The sequence below is a fragment of the Budorcas taxicolor genome, chromosome 21 (assembly GCF_023091745.1).
Source record: "Budorcas taxicolor isolate Tak-1 chromosome 21, Takin1.1, whole genome shotgun sequence".
In the NCBI taxonomy this organism is placed as follows: Eukaryota; Metazoa; Chordata; class Mammalia; order Artiodactyla; family Bovidae; genus Budorcas; species Budorcas taxicolor.
Genome location: NC_068930.1, coordinates 8,675,019 through 8,694,181, shown reverse-complemented (window position 1 = coordinate 8,694,181; position 19,163 = coordinate 8,675,019).

Sequence of the window (19,163 nt, the reverse complement as noted above, 5' to 3'; positions counted from 1 at the left end):
TGGTGTCATCTGCATATCTGAGGTTATTGATATTTCTCCTAGCAATCTTGATTCCAGCTTGTGTTCCTTCCAGTCCAGCGTTTCTCATGATGTACTCTGCATAGAAGTTAAATAAGCAGGGTAACAATATACAGCCTTGGCATACCCCTTTTCCTATTTGGAACCAGTCTGTTGTTCCATGTCCAGTTCTATTAAGCACCACTGGGAGAGCCTGGTGGGCTGCCATCTATGGGGTCACACAGAGTCAGACCCGAATGAAGCAACTTAGCAGCAGCAGCAGCAAACCAATTTTACAACAAATACTGAAGGAAATTCTCTAGCCAAGAAACATAAATGAAGGGGAAGAACTACAAAAATAAACCCAAAACAATTAACAAAGGATCATATATGTTGATGCTGCTGCTGCTGCTGCTAAGTCGCTTCAGTCGGGTCCGACTCTGTGCGACCCCATAGACAGCAGCTCACCAGGCTCCTCTGTCCCTGGGATTCTCCAGGCTAGAATACTGGAGTGGGTTGCCATTTCCTTCTCCAATATATGTTGATAATTACCTTAAATGTAAATAGACAAAAGACATGGACAGGCTGGGTGAATACAAAAACAAGACCCATATGCATGTCTACAAGAGACCCACCTCAGACCTATGGACACTTACAGACTGAACGTAAGGGAATGGGAGAAGGTACTTCATGCAAATGGAAATCATAAGAAAGCTGGAGTAGCAATACTCATATCAGACAAAATAGACTTTAAAACAAAGACTATTATAAGAGACAAAGAAGGACATTACATAATGATAAAGGGTTCAATCCAAGAAGGTATAACAATTATAACTATATATAGACCCAACAAAGGAGCACCGCAATACATGAGGCAAATCCTAACAAACATAAAGGGAGAAATCAACAGTAACACAATAATAGTGGGGGATTTTAATACCTCACTTTCATCAATGGACAGATCATCCAGACAGAAAACCTATAAGGAAATGTAGGCCTTAAAGGACGCTTTAGACAAGTTGGATTTAACTGATACCTATTGAGCGTTCCGTCTGAAAGCAGCAGACTGCACATTCTTCCCAAGTGCACGTGGTATGTTCTCCAGGATCGACCACATGCTGGGCCACAAGATGAGCCCTGATAAATTTACAAAAATTGAAATCATATCAAGCGTCTTTTCATATCACAACACTATCCAATTAGAAATAAAATACAAGCAAAAAACTCTAAGAAACAGAAACATATGGTGGCTAAACAATATGCTGCTAAATAATAATTGGATCACTGAAGAAATCAAAGAAGAATTGGAAAAACACCTAGAGACAGATGAAAATGAAAACACATCAGTCCAAAACTAATAGGATGCCCCAAAAGCGGTTCTAAGAGGGAAGTCTGTAGCAATACAATGTTACCTCAAGAAACAAGAAAATCTCAAATAAACAACCTAACTTTACACCTAAAACAACTAGAGAAAGAAGAACAAACAAAACCTAAAGTTAGTAGAAGGAAGGAAGTCATAAAAATCAGAGCAGAAATACATGAAATAGAGACAAAAAAAAAAAAATGGCAAAGATCAATGAAACTAAAAGTTGGCTCTTTGGAAACAGAAACAAAATTGATAACTCTTTAGCCAGATTCATCAAGAAAAAAAGGAAGAGGACTCAGATCAGTAAAATTATAAATGAAAAAAGAGACATTACAATTGACCCCATAGGAATACCAAGGATCATAAATGACTACGATGAACAAGTGTTTGCCAATAAAATGGACTACCTGGAAGAGATGGACAAATTCTTAGGTACAGTCTCCCTAGATTGAACCAGGAAGAAATAGAAACTATGAACAGACCAATCGTAAGCACTGAAATTGAAACCATGATTGAAAACCTCCCACCAAAAAAAGGGCCCAGGACCTGATGGCTTGACAGGCAGATTTTATCAAACATTTAGAGACGAGTTAATGCTTATCCTTCTGAAACTGTTCCAAAAGCTCACAGAGGAAGGAAAACTTTCCAACTGATTTTATGAGGCCACTGTCATTCTGCTACGTAAACCAGACAAAGATATCACACACAAAAAAAGATTACAGGCCAATATCACTGATGAATATAGATGCAAAAATTCTCAACAAAATACTAGCAATCTATATCCAACAATACATTAAAAAGATCATACACCATGATCAAATGGGATTCATCCCAGGGATGCAAGGATTTTTCATCATCCACAAATCAGTCAATGCAATACACCATATCAACAAACTGAAGAATAAAAACCAGATAGATCACCTCAATAGATGCAGAAAAAGCTTTTGACAAAATTCAGCACCCATTTATGATTAAAAAAAAAAAAAAAAACCTCTCCAGAAAGTGGGCATACCCATTTAATACCGCAACATAATAAAGGCCATATACGACAAACCTACAGTTAGTATCATGTTCAATGGTGAAAAGCTGAAAACATCCCTCTGGTCTGAGGAAGAAGACAAGCATGTCCATTCTCACCACTTTCATTCAACAGAGCTTTGAAAGTCCTAGGTATAGCAATCAGAGAAGAAAAGGAAGTTAAGGGAATCCAAATTGGAAAAGAAGTTGAACTGTCACTGTTTGCTGATGACATGATCCTATACATAGACGATTTTAAAGGTCTACCAGAAAACTACTAGAACTTATCAATGAGCTTGGTGAAGCTTCAGATTACAAAGTCAATACACAGAAGTCTGCTGCATTTCTGTGTACTAACAACAGAAGATCAGAAGGAGGAATTCAAGAAGCAATTGCATTTACCATTACATCAAAACCAATAAAATACCTAGAAATGAACCTACCTAAGGGGGAAAAAAAAACCTGTACTCTGAAAACTACACGATGTTGATGATGAAAGAAATTGAATAAGACATGAACAGGTGGTAGACATACGATGTTCATGGGCTGGAAGAATCAGTATTGTCAAAATGACTGTACTACCCAAGGCAATCTACAGATTCAGTGCAATCCTTATGAAATTACCAATGGCGTTTTTCACAGAACTATAACAATAACAACAAATCTCAAAATTTGTTTGGAGACACAAAAGACCCTCAATAGCCAATGAAATCTTGAAAAAGAAAAACAGCTGAAGGAATCAGGCTCCCTGGCTTCATACAAAGATATAGTCATCAAAGCGGTCTGGTACTGGTACAAAAATAAAAATATAGATCAATCAATATAGAACAGGATAGAAAACCCAGAAATAAGCCCAGGCACCTATGGTAAATTGATCTATGACAAAGAAGGCAATACTACACAATACTGGAAAGACAGTCTCTTCAACAAATGGTGCCAGGAAAACTGGACAGCCACATGTATAAAAATGAAATACCATTTCTTAACTCCAAACACAAAATAAGCTCAAAATGGATTAAAGACCCAAATGTAAGACCCAAACTATAAAACTCCTAGAGGAAAACATAGGCAGCACACCCTCTGACATAGGTCACAGCAACAGCTTTCCTTGCAATAACCCTGTAAGGGAAAAAACACTGTCTCTCATTTTAAAATAGGTAAAGTGAGCTGAGAAATACTAATGATTTGCCCAAGGTGAGTTAATAAGTTATTGACTTAAGAGTTACAAATTTTTAAAACTTTGACCATTTTCACACAAACACCATTAGAGTCCCACTTTATGGAGGAAAGTGTAATGTCAACAAAGATAAATTTTCTCTGAGATCCTGAAGATGTGGCAGCTGAGTGTGGTTCCCACTTCCTTCCTGCTTTGTCTGGAGGAAGTGATGACCATCAGCACATGCATCTGAAAGCTGGAAATAAGAGAAAGCAGACCAGAGGCAAAGACTTCATCATTACCCTTTAATGATGGCTATTATTAACCGCATTCTACAGATGGGCCATAGTGCCAGGCAGAAAAATTGTTGCACTTTTCAGGGTCACAAAGATGCCTTACTGGGGCAGCTGGGATTTGACCCAATGTTGGAGCCTCTGTCGTTAAGTTTAGAGTGGGGATAGGAAGAAACAGAAAGTTCAAATGCCCATGAATTTCTTTTCTCAGATCTTTAGTTCTCATCTGTAAAAGGAAAGGGTGACTTAGGTTATCTCCCTTTCAAACTTAAACTTGATTTTAGCCTAGCAATTCAAGCAGTTCTTGGAAACAAGAGCCTAGGGGTATTCTGGTACATTATAGGTTCTGATTCCTGTTCTTTAAATAAATGAATAAATAAAGAAAACAGCCATATAAAATCATATATTTCTGAAAACTAAGATTTGTTGGGTGGTCAGAGATAATGACACAACTTAGCAACTGAACAACCACCACAACAACAAAGATAAAGAACTGTCAAAATCACCTTTCTCTCTAAATTCATTTATTGTCATCCTTCTTTGGGGTAATTTTAATTCACCAGGCTCATACAGGCTTAATTTAAAACAAAAACCCAAAGGCTCAGATATAAAAAAGTTTTTCAGGCCCATTAGAAAATGAAGCTCTCCATTATTTGAATAATACTAATATTTCTTCACAACAATCCCTCGCTGGTCATTGCATCTCATGAGAGTGTATTTTAGCACCTAACACCTGAGGCATAGCTCAACACATAGCAAGCACTCAAAGAATATTTGCCAAACCAATAGGCTAAGGATTTTTTCCCTTTCTTGTTTATTATCCAGAACTTTCTTCCAAGATTAAACTGTGAAATACAAAGCTTGACAGAGAAGCTACAATCAGATCTATTCATCAAAAACCTTTGGTTGGTAATATCACATATGAGTACAAGTAATCACAAAAAGGATGTTTGTTATAAGGTATTTATTTAATATTTTAAAATCAATCATTGCAACTCACAATATTAACAAACTGAAAAAGAAAAATCTTATTATCATCACAATAGACACAGGAAAAGCACTTGGCAGTCCAATACTCATTTCTGATTTTTAAAATTTCCCTTGAGGTGTGGGAAGGTAATACAGGAATAGGGGGAAAAGGTTATTATGGAATTATATGACATTATGTATGCAAAACATTAAAACTGTAAAGCACTATAGAATTTAAAAAATCTTTTATTTAAAAAAATTTCTCAACAAACTAGCAACCTGATAAAGAATAGGAACCTACAGATAATACATACTTAACAGTAAAAGATTTAAACACTTTCTCCCTAAGATCAATAAAAAGTGAAGGATGTCTGTTTTCATCATTTCTTTTCAGTGTTGTACTAAAAATTCAAGCTAATGCAATCAGGCAAGAAAATATAAAGAACCCAGGTTGGAAAAGATAACTAAAATTGCCTTTATTCACAGATAGTATGATCATCCTTATAGAAAATCCTTTGAAATCTATTTTTTTAAGTTAATAAGACTAATAAGTTCAGAAAGGTTGCAGCATACCAGACCAATATAAAAATTTCATTTGTGGACTTCCCTGGTGGCACAGGGGTAAGAATACATCTGCCAACGCAGGGAACACAGGTTCAATTCCTGGTCCAGGAAGATTCCACATACCACAGAGCAACGGAGCCCGTGTGCCACAACTCCTGAGTCTGCACTCTAGAGCCCACGAGCTCCAACTGCTGAGCCTGCGCATCACAGCTACTGCAGTCTGCATGCTCTAGGGTTCTGGAGTCACAGCTTACGAGCCCCTGTGCCACAACTCCAGGAGCCTGAGCCTAGAGCCTGTGCTGCACAAGACAAGCCACTGCAGTGAGAAACTGGAGCACCACCAGAGAGTAGCCTTCACTCTTCACAACTAGAGAAAGCCCACGTGCAGCAACAAAGACCCAGTGCAGCCAAAAATAAACAAATACAGCAGTGTGTACATGTCAAAAAATCAGAAAGAAAAGATAGATTTTAAAAATTTCCATTGTATTCCTATACAACAGCAACAAACAAACAGAAACTAAAATTAAGGGGAAAAAACACTTACAATAGCATAAATTGCCAGGAGCCAACACGAGGAGTCCCGCCCGTGGCAAAGATCATGAGGTTAAGGGGTCAACAGGCAAAGGCGAGTCTGGCCTTAAGGGAGCCTCACTGAATCTGCTTGTACATCTGCCCGCCTTTCTGCATTGGGTAGTAGAAAAGTAGTCCCACCTACTTTTCTGACATTAACAGGGGGCTGTCCCCCCACCACCTTTTTCTGGAAAAAGTTAATTTAGAGCTTTTAGATAACAAGTCTCCTGGGCATAATACAACTGTTTCAATCCAAAAACCCCTCTGATGGCTTTCTAGCCTGCCTACAGGACTCTTATAGCTGTGCATGTGATTGTTTGCAGCCTCCTGACCTCGAGAGGCACAGGAAGCTCAAAACATCCTAGGAATGTAGGGGCTTCCGAGGAGTCAAAATCATTAGAATAGGACTGATTAAGGGTTTCATTTGTTGAGCCAATACTTGCTGCCAAATTTTCATATCTTTTATTTGTTGATATAGTTGGTATATAGAAAAAAACAAGTAGCAACATAGATCTTTGAGTTAAGTACCTTCTTTGTTGTAACCCACTGCACCATTCTTCTATAGGGATGTAACTTTAGTGCCTTGAGGGTAATGCAGATTAAAGAAGAACACTTCAGGGGAAATGAGATTAACATTCATTAAGGAAGAGAGCCATAAAGTGTTAACAGGCCTCTTGGCCAGAAGATAATGTAAATCACCTGAGACATTTTGTATACAAAAAGATATACAGAAAGGGTCGGGACTGCTACCCCTGCATGACTCTGTATCTTCCATTATATAAAACTTAGGGTATATAAACACTTTTTAAAAATAAAGTTAGGGGGTTTTTGCACAAGCTTGGCCTCCCCCATGTCGACTCTCTCTCTCTCTTTCTCCCTCTCCCTCCCTCTCTTTTTCAGGCTGATCCCTTGGAACGCGGAGGCTCTCTGTGTCTACTTATTTGCCTGGGCTTCTAAGACCCACATGAGAGGGAGCCCAAGGCGGGGCACCCTCCGCTATTCAAGCGGGCGCCTGTGGCCTAATGTAGACAGTGGAAGTTTCTTGTCTTGAGACTGTATTAGCTTTCCGTGTAAACCAAGGAATATCAGCCTCTTTTCTCCACTAATTTTCCTACTACGCTATTCTTTCCTAATCTCTCTTTATATTTCTAATTAAATAATTCTTTCCTAAGACGCCGACTCCATCCCCCCTTCGAATTACCCTGGATCCACCAGGCCTGGACCCCGGTAATAAATACTATGAAATACTTAGGGATGTGCCTGACAAAGGATGCAAAAGACCGGTACATCAAAAACTACAAAACATCACAGAAGAAAGTTACAGACGACTGAGATAATGGAGGAGATGAACAGTGTTTATGAAACTCAACATTGCTAAAATGTCAGTGTGGAAATTCTCTGGTGGTCCAGTGGTTAGGACTCTGTGTTTTCACTGCCATGGGCCTGGGTTTAATCCTTGATCAGGGAAGCCAGAGAACATGACCAAAAAAGTCAGTTTTCTGCAAATTGACATACACATTCAATGCATCCAAAAATATCCCAGCAGATTTTTTGAGAAATTAATAAGCTAAGTCTAAAATTTATGTGGAAAAGCAAAATCACAGACAACAACTCTGAAAAAGAACAATTTGGTGGATTATCTGATCTCAAGATATTATAAATCTACAACCATCAGGGCAGCATAGTGTTTGCATGATGTTAGAATAGATCAATGGAACATAATATAAAGTTTAGGTACATCCACATATATGCGGACAGTGGAATTTTGAGAAAGGTGCAGAGGTCTTTCAATGGATAAAACATGGTCTTTTGAAAAAATTGGATTAGAAAAATCAGATATCCATAGGAAAAAATTAGCATGCATAAACCTTCACAAGGCACTGGTTCAGCTCCACCCACAGGGGGCAGACTCCACAATTAAGAGGAACTGTGACTTAGCAGCAGCAGCAGCAGCTGACCTTCCAGCCAGCAGAAAGGGCAGCATAATTTACCCCAAACACAGTAAATTAAACAAAATTAAAAAACAGAGAAATGTACAGCAGATGGAGGAAGATGGGAAAAACTCACAAGACCAAACAATTGAAGAGGAAATAGGCAATCCACCTGAAAAAGAAGAGTAATGATAGTAAAGATGATCCAAAATCTTGAGAATGAAAGCACAGATAAATAGACTGGAGGCATGGATTGAGAAGATGAAAGAAATCTTCAAGGATTTAACTTAACAATGACCTAGAAGAATTAAAGAATAAACCATCAACACATAACAGATTAAAAATACACTGAAGGGAACCAACAGCCAAGTAACTAAGGCAGAAGTACAGATAAGTGAGCTGGAAGATAGAATGGTGGAAATAACTGAAGCAGAATACATTAAAGATAAAAGAATAAAAAGTACAGCCTCAAAGAGCTCTGGGATAACATTAAACATAATAACATTCAAATTGTAGGGGTCTCAGAGTAGGAAGATAAATGGAAAGGGCATGAGAAAATATTTGATGAGATTATGGTTAAACACTTCCCTAAAATGGGAAAGGAAATACCTACCCAAGTACAGGAAGCCTAGAGAGTCCCATGGAGGATATACACAAGGAGAAACAGGCCAAGACACATATTAATCAAACTAACAAAAATTAAACACAAAGAACAAATTTTAAAAGCAGCAAAGGAAAGAAGCAACAAATAATATACAAGGGGATCCCCATAAGGGTAACAGCTGATCCTTCAACAGAAACTCTGCAGGCCAGAAGGGAATGGCAGGATATACTTAAAGTAATGAAAAGGAATTATATACAACCAAGATCACTCTGTCCGGCAAGGATCAATTCAGATTCACAAAAGAAATCAAAAGCTTTACAAACAAGCAAAAGCTAAGAGAATTCAGGACTGCCAAACTAGCTCTATGGGCTTCCCTCATAGCTCAGTTGGTAAAGAATCCACCTGCAATGCAGGAAACCCTGGTTTGATTCCTGGGTTGGGAAGATCTGCTGGAGAAGGGATAGGCTACCCATTCCAGTATTCTTGGGCTTCTCTTGTGGCTCAACTGGTAAAGAATCTGCCTGCAATGCAGGAGACCTAGGTTTGATCCCTGGGTTGGGAAGATCCCCTGGAGAAGGAAAAGGCTACCCACTTCAGTATTCTGGCCTGGAGAATTCCATGGACTGTGTAGTCCATGGGGTCGCAAAGAGTTGGACACAACTGAGCAACTTGCACTTTCACTTTCGAACTAACTCTCTAACTTCCTAGACAGGAAACGCAAAAAAAAAAAATAAAAAAAAAAGAAACCTACAAACACAAAACAATAAAGTAAATGGTAATAGGATCGTATGTTGTTGATGTTCAGTCGTCAGTCATGTCCGACTCTTTGCGACCTCATAGACTGCAGCACGCCAGGCTTCCCTGTCCTTCACCATCTCCTGGAGCTTGCTGAAACTCGTATCCATTGAGTCAATAATGCCATCCAACCATCTCATCCTCTGTAATCATCCCCTTCTCCTCCTGCCTTGTATCTTTTCCAGCATCAGGGTCTTTTTTAATGAGTTGGCTCTTTGCATCAAGTGGCCAAATATTGGAGTTTCAGCTTCAGCATCAGTCCTTCTAATGAATATTCAGGACTGCTTTCCTTTAGGATTGACTGGTTTGACCTGCTTGCAGTCCAAGAGACTCTCTTCAACACTACAGTTCAAAATCATCAATTCTTCGGTGCTCAGCCTTCCTTATAGTCCAGTTCTCACATCCATACATGACTACTAGAAAAACCGTAGCTTTGACTAGAAGGACCTTTGTTGGCAAAGTAATGTCTCTGCTTCTTAATAGGCTGTCTAGGCTTGTTATAGCTTTTCTTCCAAGGAGCAAAAATATTTTAATTTCGTGGCTACAGTCACTATCTGCAGTGATTTTGGAGCCCCCCAAAATAAATTCTCCCTCTGTTTCCATTGTTTCTACATCTATTTGCCATGAAGTGACAGGATCAGATGCCATGATCATACATATCAATAATTACCTTAGATGCAAGTGGGCTAAATGCTTCAACCAAAAAACACAGATTGGCTGAATGGATAAAAAACAAGACCCCTATATATGTTGTCAAAGAGACCCACCTCAGACCTAGGGACACATACAGACTGAAAGTGAGAGGCTGGAAAAAGATAATCCATACAAACGAAAATCAAAAGAAAGTGGGAGGAGCAATACTCAGATAAAATAGACATTAAAATAAAGACCCTTATCAGAGACAAAGAAGGACTGTGTAATGATCAAGGGATCAATCTAAACATAAGATGTAACAATTGTAAATATATATGTACCCAACAAAGGAGCACCTCAATACATACAGCAAATGCTAACAACAATTACAGGGGAAATTGACAGTAACACAACAATAATGGGGGACTTTAATACCCCACTCACACCGATGGACAGATTATTCAGACAGAAAATTAGTAGGGAAACACAAGTTTTAAGTGACACATTGAGCTAGTTGGACCTAATTGATATCTACAGGGCATTTCTTCCAAAAACAATTGTTCAGTCACTGGAAAAATCATAGTTTTGACTATACAGACCTTTGTCAGCAAAGTAATGTCTCTGCTTTTTAATACACTGTCTAGGTTTGTTATAGCTTTTCTTCCAAGGAGCAAGCGTCTTTTAATTTTGTGGCTGCAGTCAATGTCCTCAGTGATTTGGAGCCCAAGGAAACAAATGTTTCCATTTTTTTCCTCTTCTATTTGCCATGAAGTGATGAGACTGGATAGCATGATCTTAGTTCTTTAAATGTTGAGTTTCAAGCCAGCTTTTTCACTCTCTTCTTTCACTCTCATCAAGAGTCTCTTTAGATCCTCTTCACTTTCTGCCATTAGAGTGGTATCTTCTGCATCTATGAGGCTGTTGATATTTCTCCCAGCAATCTTAATTCCAGCTTATGGTTCATCCAGCTCAGCATTTCACATGATGTACTCTGCATAGAAGTTAAATAAACAGGGTGACAATATACAGCCTTGAGTTACTCCTTTTCCAATTTGGAACCAATTAGTTGTTCTATGTCCAAATCTAACTGTTGCTTCTTGCCCCACATACAGATTTCTCAAGAGGCAGGTAAGGTGACTCTGATATTCCCATCTCTTTCAGAATTTTCCACACTTTGTTGTACCCACACAGTCAAAGGCTTTAGTGCAGTCAATGAAGCAGAAGTAGGTGTTTCTTTGGAATTCCTCTTTAACTGTTTTATGGCTTTTTGTTTCCATTATTCCTTTCTTCTCTTGCTCCCTTTCTTTGTGATTTGATGGTTTTCTGTAAGCGTGTGCTTTGATTGCTTTCTAGTTACCGTTTGTGTATCTACCATAGGTTTTTGTCTTATGGGTGGGTACCATGAGGCTCACAAAAAAGCATTTTTATTTCTGAGTCTATTGTAAGCTGATAACAACTTTGAATGCATACTAAAGCTCTACATTTTTACTCTTCTCATCATTTTACTTGTTTGGTGTTTCAATTTACACCTTTTGTCTTGTGTATTTATTATTCATTATCATAGTTATTGTTGTTTTTAATGCTTTTCTCTTTTAACCATCAGTATAGATTTATATGTTATCTACCACCATTGCTTTCCTGGTGGCTCAGATGGTAAAGCGTCTGCCTACAATGCAGGAGACTCGGGTTCAATCCCTGGGTTGGGAAGATCTCCTGGAGAAGGAAATGGCAACCCACTCCAGTAGTCTTGCCTGGAAAATCCCATGGACAGAGGAGCCTAGTAGGCTATAGCCCATGGGGTTGCAAAGAGTCGGACACGACTGAGCGACTTCACTCACCACCATTACAAAATCAGAGTATTCTGATTTTAACTGTATATGTAATGTTAATAGTAAGATTTATATTTTCATATGTTCTCCTATCACTAATTAATGTCTTTTTTTTGCAGTTTGAAGTTGCTTTGACATGCTTGTAAGGCTGCTCTAGTGGTGATGAACTCCTTCAGCTTTTACTTGTCAGCTGCTCAGTCGTGTCCAACTCTTCATGACCCCGTGGACTGCAGCACACCAGGCCTCCCTGTCCATCACCAACTCCCGGAGCTTGCTCCAACTCATGTCCATTGAGTCGGTGATGCCACCCAACCATCTCATCCTCTGTCATCCCCTTCTCCTTCCATCAACAGTCTTTCCCAAAAGGCAAATAATGGGATAAAATTCTGACAATTCTTTTATGTATCTAAATCTCAAAACAACACTGTATTTTGAAAACAGAAAGTGGACTAGAAAAACATAGGCTAAATAGTATGTATTCCTCTACCTCTATAGGACAGTGGAAGATGAGGCATCAAGGAGAAAATAATGGAAGAAAACAAAGCAGTCTTTGGGTGGCCCTATGAGGAAACTATGCAAGTCTGATTAAATCAAACCTGTCCAACTGCGATCCTGTGGGCTGGGAGGACTGTTGCTGGGAGAAAGAAAGCTGGAGGGAGGACAAGAGAGAAAAAGAGAATTGTAGTGGCAGAAAACCAAAGGGGAAAATAGTGGGGTGGGAGGGACAGACAGACACATCAAGCTGAAAGGTAAATGGATTTTGTAGAAATAACTCTTGCGGTTCGGCTTTGCAAACACACGCTTAGCTAATGGCCAGACAAGGCCTGAGCTATCTGCTGGTGAAGTTACATGGCTATCAAATTCCTTTTCCCTGGAGCCCTTAAAAGTTGTTGCCAAAAACAGGAGGGGAAATCCATCCGTCTGTCTCTCCTTTCTTCCTTGGACTGGATTTCCTGTTTCCTCTCTCTGTTTCCCTCAGGGAACCCTCCAGCCCCCACTGCCTCGAGAGTGAGACAGGAGATTTGGGCAAAGCGTGGAGTGAGGACAGCGCTTGTGACTGGAGTTTCATGAAGCTGAAAACAGGCTCTCAAGGCCGGGTGGGAACCCAAGCCCGTGCCCACCCTGCCTGCTTACAGGCTGAGGTTAGCAGGGTTCCCCGCCCTTGCCTTCCTTCCCCGCCTTCCTGGGTGCCAGGAGATAATTGGCCCTGGTGGCCTTTGCCCCCCATGAGCCCCAGCACCCAGCTTGGGCGAGGGTCTCCTGGAGCCCTGGTCTTTCCAGCCAGGGGTGCAGGCTGGGGTAGTGCCCTCTCTTGCCCCAGCCTCTTTCCACGCACAGACACCTCCCATCCATCGGGCCATGGCAGCCCCTCTGGGTCACTAGGTCAGAGAGCAGAAGTTTGCAGCCTCAGGGCAGAGCATCGAGTGGCCTCCCTTGGGGGGTTCACAGCCCATTTCCACATGGCAGGGGCAGGGCCTGGGGTTGCAGTCCCCTGGCTGGGCAGACAGGCGGGGGTGGGGTGAGGCCCTGAACTTGCCCAGTGCTGGGGCCTCCACTAGTGTCAGGCAAGGCCCCCACTTCTCAAACAGGAAGTCTTTATCGTGATAAAGTTAGGCTCCCAAGTGTATTGCTGATCCTGTTAGTGCTGCCATTGTCTTGCTGTTGACACTGTTCACTGATCCCAGGGTAGGCAGGGTGTGAGCTAAGAGGCTGGAAGAAGACTCAAGGAGCCGTGGGAACTGCAGACACGTTTATCCTGTCCTGCAGACATGTTTATCCTGGCTGACGCAGCAGCCACAACATAACCATATTGCAGCTATAAGGTACAAGAACACAGCCTTATATGAGGTATAAGAACACAGCCTCATGTAACATAACCATGATGTCGCTCCAAGGTAGCCCCAGCGCAGGAGCGGTCAGGGCTTTCGTGGTGGAGTTCACAGAGGTGTAACTCATACAGCAGCGCGTGACCAAGGTAATACTTTGTGACGCACATAGGCAGTGCTACAAGTCGTCTCAGCTGTTATATTACAACATGTGAGGCCAGAGTGAGAGGCTGTGGGGCAAGAGAGCCTGACCGTGACATCCTGGCTCATCTGCTCTCGCCCTACACCAAGGCAGAGCCAAATCAGCGGCCAGATGCACGGGACAATCTTCAGGTGGACCGAGTCACCAGCTCACTGTGCTGGGAGCAGACGACATCACTGAAGAGAACGGGGTTGTGAAGGGCAGGGGCTGCTCGGGGACTTCCCCGAGGGTTGGGGTTGAGAAGAGGCTGAGGGGGCAGAGGTGGGCACCTCCGGATGAGGGGCGGGCACAGGACCAGGGATGGGAGTGAGGAGGTCTGGAGGGGGAGGGGTGGATAGAAAGAGCCTGCAGATGGGGAAGGGAGGGGGCCGTCTGCCCAGTCCACCTGGAGACCCGAGCTGCCCCTTCCGCTGGCTCTCTCTGCTCCTCTTTTCCCTCCTCCCCTCCCAGGTGGTGCTTGTGAGCTCAGACTCCTCCCCACAGTGGACCCAGCCAGGCCTGTTCCCTGAGAGCTCGATTCAGAGTGGCCACGTTGACCACTGTGTTCTTGGCAGTCCCTTCTGGACCCAAAGGCCACAATTTAACTTGGTTTACTAAATCATTCCAGTGTTTAGTGTTTTGGGGTTTTGTTTGTTTTTTCCTTTTAGAGACAGGTATAATGAGATCATTGTCATGGTCCATTTAAGAGAATCAGGGATCTGAACCCAGCCATTATTCATTCTATCTGTTTGTCCCTCTAGGCTGAGTTCCACTGCTGGGAGGGGAAGGAGCTAGCCTTCCCTGTTATTACTTATCCTGCAGAATCCCAACTTCTGCTGAGACTTGAAAACTATGCTGCATTTACAGTTATTCCCAATTTATAACAACAAAAATGCTGAACTGCAATTGGGTCAGAGAAACTCTCTGAGGTTCCAGGTGCATGCTTGCATGCTAAGTCGCTTCAGTCATCTCCAACTCTGTGTGACCCTATGGATTGTAGCCTGCCAGCCTTCTCTGTCCTCAGGATTCTCCAGGGGAAAATACTGGAGTGGGTTGCCCTGTCCTCACTAACGTTCCAGGTAGTGGAGAGTAGAGCTTGGATTTGTCTGACTCCAAGCCTCTACTCATTCATTCTTGCCTACTTAATTCTATTTTTAAACTGTAGAAGTTATCACATGTACAGAAGAGTACACAAAAGATATATGTACATTTAACAAACCCTGATGGTTCAGTGGTAAAGAATCTGCCTACCAATCCTGGAGATGTGGGTTTGATCCCTGGCTCGAGCCTGGTGGGCTACAGTCCATGGAACCATAAAGAGTCTGCCATGACTTAGCAACTAAACAACAACAATGACAAATAAAATGAACACCACTCTACCTATTGCTCAGGCTAAGGAATAGAACATTATCAGTACCTTAGGAGCCCCTACCTCCATGCTCCCTGAATTCCTGCACCCCACTTCCCACCAGGAGACAATCATTCTCTGGACTTCTGCATTCATCTCATATTCCTTCTAAAGTAGCTGTGAATGAAAAATATCACCTGCTGTATCAGTAGGTAAGAGATGTTGCAGTCATCAAGCCACTATAGTCACCCCCACAGTGAGCCCAGAGTGGGGAACTCAGGATGGGGAAGAATAGGATACGGGCCCTAGTTAGCAGAAAAAGTGAAAGTGTTAGTCTCTCCAACTCTTTGCAACCCCATGGACTGTAGCTGGCTAGGCTCCTCAGCCACGGAATTTTTCAGGGAAGAATACTGGAGTGGGTTGCCATGCCCTACTCTGGGGGATCTTTCCAACCCAGAGGTTGAGCCTGGGTCTCCTATGTCTCCTGCATTGGCAGGCAGGTTCTTTACCATTAGCGTCACCTGGGAAGCCCTTGAGGTGCATATCTAAGGAGTGATTTCAATCAGCTCAGACTCTTGGATCTACCTATGCACAGAAAAGTGCTAAATTCGCTGACTTGAGATATCTGGTTTTCTTTAATTAACAGTAATCTTTCGGTGTTCTGACTACCTGGTTTTTGTGAAAAAAAAAAAAAAAAAAAAAAAAAACCTCTATATATCCTTGGCCCCTGCCTTACCTCTCGGGGAGCAGTCCCTCAGAGCTATCTGAAAGGCTGTCTCCTGAGCTTGAAGTCCTCAGAAAGTCTGCTAAATAAAACATAATTTCTATCTTTCAGGTTGTACTTTTTTCCCTTTTTTGGATCAACAGTTTTGGCCACCAACTACAAAGGGAGCCAAATCAGACTTCTCTCCTTGGCTTGAACTTTACAAGGATCAGGAGGCTGGTACCAGTAAAGGCCTCTTGTGGAGGAGGGCTCCACCTCCTCAGAGTCCAGATGAATTTGGGTGAGGCTCTCCTTGTTCTTGGATCTCCAGATTATTAGTTGATGATCCTGAGTTTTATTTGGCAATATCAAACACTTTGAAAGATATTGCCGAGTGACCGTCCCATTGGAAAGATACCAGAGGAGTCCAGTGGAAAGACTGGGAAGATTCTTGGTCAGTTTAGACCCAGAGTGGTTTTGTTAGGGGAGGCACGCTGACTGAAACCAACCACCCTGGCCAGGCACCATAGCCACCATTTGCATGAGTTGTTTTATGACAGGAGGTCCTGGTAAGGAACACAGAACTAATAAGCCACACCAACTGGATGAGTTCAGGAAAGGTCAAAAGGAGACACCACTTCCCAGAATCCTCCTCTCTGGCATCCATCTTGGCTGAGTAATGCATGCTCAGTGATGTGTCCACCAGGAAGGACTCTGAGTCAAAATGATTGGCTAAAAACAACCCGGAAATGAATCCCATCAACATAAAACCTGAGACTGTGGCAGAGCAGTCTTCCTGGGTCCCCTCACCCTGCTGCTCTCTGCCTGGGCGCCCCTCCCCAATAAAATCTCTCTGATAAACAGCACATGTGTCTTCTTGAACAGTTCATTTCCAAGTGTTAGACAAGAGCCCACTTCAGGCCCTGGAAGGGGTCCCCCTTCCTGCAACAAATGGCGACTCCCCGACCGGATAAGGAACAAGAGATTTACTGACCTCTCTCCCCTTCCCTCTCTCTTTCCTCTCCTTAACCCTTCCTACCCTACCCTTTTTCCTAGTCCCCCAGTCCTGGACACAGGAATCTGGTCGAAGGGCCTCAGCCTGAGCTGAGGATTGGAGACCAATCACCTCCTCTTGCAGAGAACTTGAATTCTGGTTCTGTTCTGGTCTGGTTTCTTGTAGGGCTGAGTTCCTATCCTCCTTTCCCTGGAGGCCCAGGGTAAGGTCCCATAATGCCTGGGTATCTGCAGGTGGCAGGAGATGTCTGTAAGGCCACCCTTTTTGCCTCCTCTCCCACCTCCTCCCCCCTCTTATTTCAACCTGGTTTCCTTTCCTCCCTTTGAAATCTTTGAAGACCTGAGATATTTTTGTTTGCTCTGTTAGAACTTGGATCTGAAGTTCTGTGTTTCTATAGGAGGTTTTCTGAGAGACTATAATCTTGTACTTAAGGGAGCGTCTGACGAGACTGCCAGGTCTATGTGTGTGTTTTATGTTCTGTGTTCTGTGTTGTGACTTGTGATGACCATTTTGCTTTGTTTGGCCCCTGTTTGGTTTAGACCTGCCGCCATTTTGTTAGAATTTGGTTTTCTTTCCCTCTGCCTTGAGACCAGGCTCTCAGGAACACTTATCTAGACCATCTCTAACTCCTGAGACTGAGGAAAAATGGGAAGAAGCCTTTAAATTTTTATTTATTCCAACTGTTATTTATAAACTAGTGAATTTTATATTGTAATATCTAATTCATGACTGAGCTTAGAAAATGAAGCTTGCAATTGTGTCTGCCTGAATATGTGTGTCTCAGTATGTCTTTGTTTCAGGATAATATTTTGAGTTAATTTGCAAATGAGCACTATTTAATTGGCTTTTAAAAAGTAAGCACTTACAAATCAAATAATTGTAGATTAAACAATGAATTCCAGGTTCATGTGAACTGGGAAATATTCAGTATTAAATTAATGCCTGGTAACATATACATGTCTTTAGAACCATCAATAAGTACTTCTGTTCTACCTAGTTTTACTAGTGGTCAAATAAGACTGTATTTGGTTACAAATTCGTCAACAAGAAATATACCTCATTGTGGAAAATAGGGAAACTAAGAAGTGTTTTCAGTAGAAGACAGTATGAAAAAAATACTGAAAAGAATTATACATGATCAAGATTTTCTAAAATTAGATTATAATTAGTTGGATAGATGGATTTTGTTAGGAATGACACAGCCATAGGAAAACTGGTTAGAGCCAACTAGGTGCAAGATGGCTGAGTCACCTTTCACTTGACCTTGAGCCTCAGTACATACGCCCATTGTGACATATCAGCAAGCTAAATGATACACCCATCAGCATTGACTAAATCTGACTGAATGTTCTAAAACCCTTTTGACTGATTTTTTTTTTACAAAACTTCCTAAATCAAATTCTTTTGATCTCTAGCTAACTTTGGGTTGCTTTAGAGGGCTCCTGAAACATTCCAAAGAGAGATATTAAACTAATTATGTTTATTTGGTTGGTTAAATTAAATGGAAAATATTATCAAATGAGTCATAAATCCTCTGTTATAATGTATGGTAAATATTACTAATACAGATATTTCTAACATTCTGATATGTCCTGGTATTCTAATGGGAAAACTCGTGACTACACAAAAGTTAACAGAAGGACTGAATGAACCAGTGAATATGCTTATAACTTTTGTAGTTTCTATCTGAAAAAAATTACAGGTTTGAATCTGTGTTTTCTGGGAGTAGGGAAAATCATCCCCTCAAACTAATTATGACAGTAATTTGGTAAAATTAAATGTTGTAAACAAATTAAAACAATTATATTTTCTCTCTATGTGACTCCTCCAGAGATTGGAAATTCTTAGGTTTCCAGTAATTTTATCAGGTATGTTTAGGAAGGTTATCTCACTAACGGGTACAGAGATCTCAAAGAATTTTTGAGAACATGAAAAGAGCACTCTGTAAGGCAAATCTGTGATAAGCCTTTGGCATGACTTTCCTAGTCCTGGAAGGTTTTACTTTAAAAGTTTAGTCTGAGACTGTATAAGATTTCAGCAAAGCAAAAATATCTATGATCAATTATGGTTATATAAATCATCAGGCCAAGTTTATTAAGACCATACCTATATCACAAACAAGTCTTAATTTGGTTATATTTGGTAGAAAATGATGGTGATTTCAGGGAGAAAAAGATGTTTGTTTCAATGAATGTTAAATCCCAGTTTGTTAATGGAGATCTGTATCTAGTAAGACTCATTTCCTGGATAGTTCTTTGCTGTCATGCAATGTTAATGTAAAATTTAATTGAATTCTTAAAAAAACACCCTAAGTTTGTTTCTGAAGCTTATCTCAGTAATCTATCTTGGGATAAAGATCAGATGCT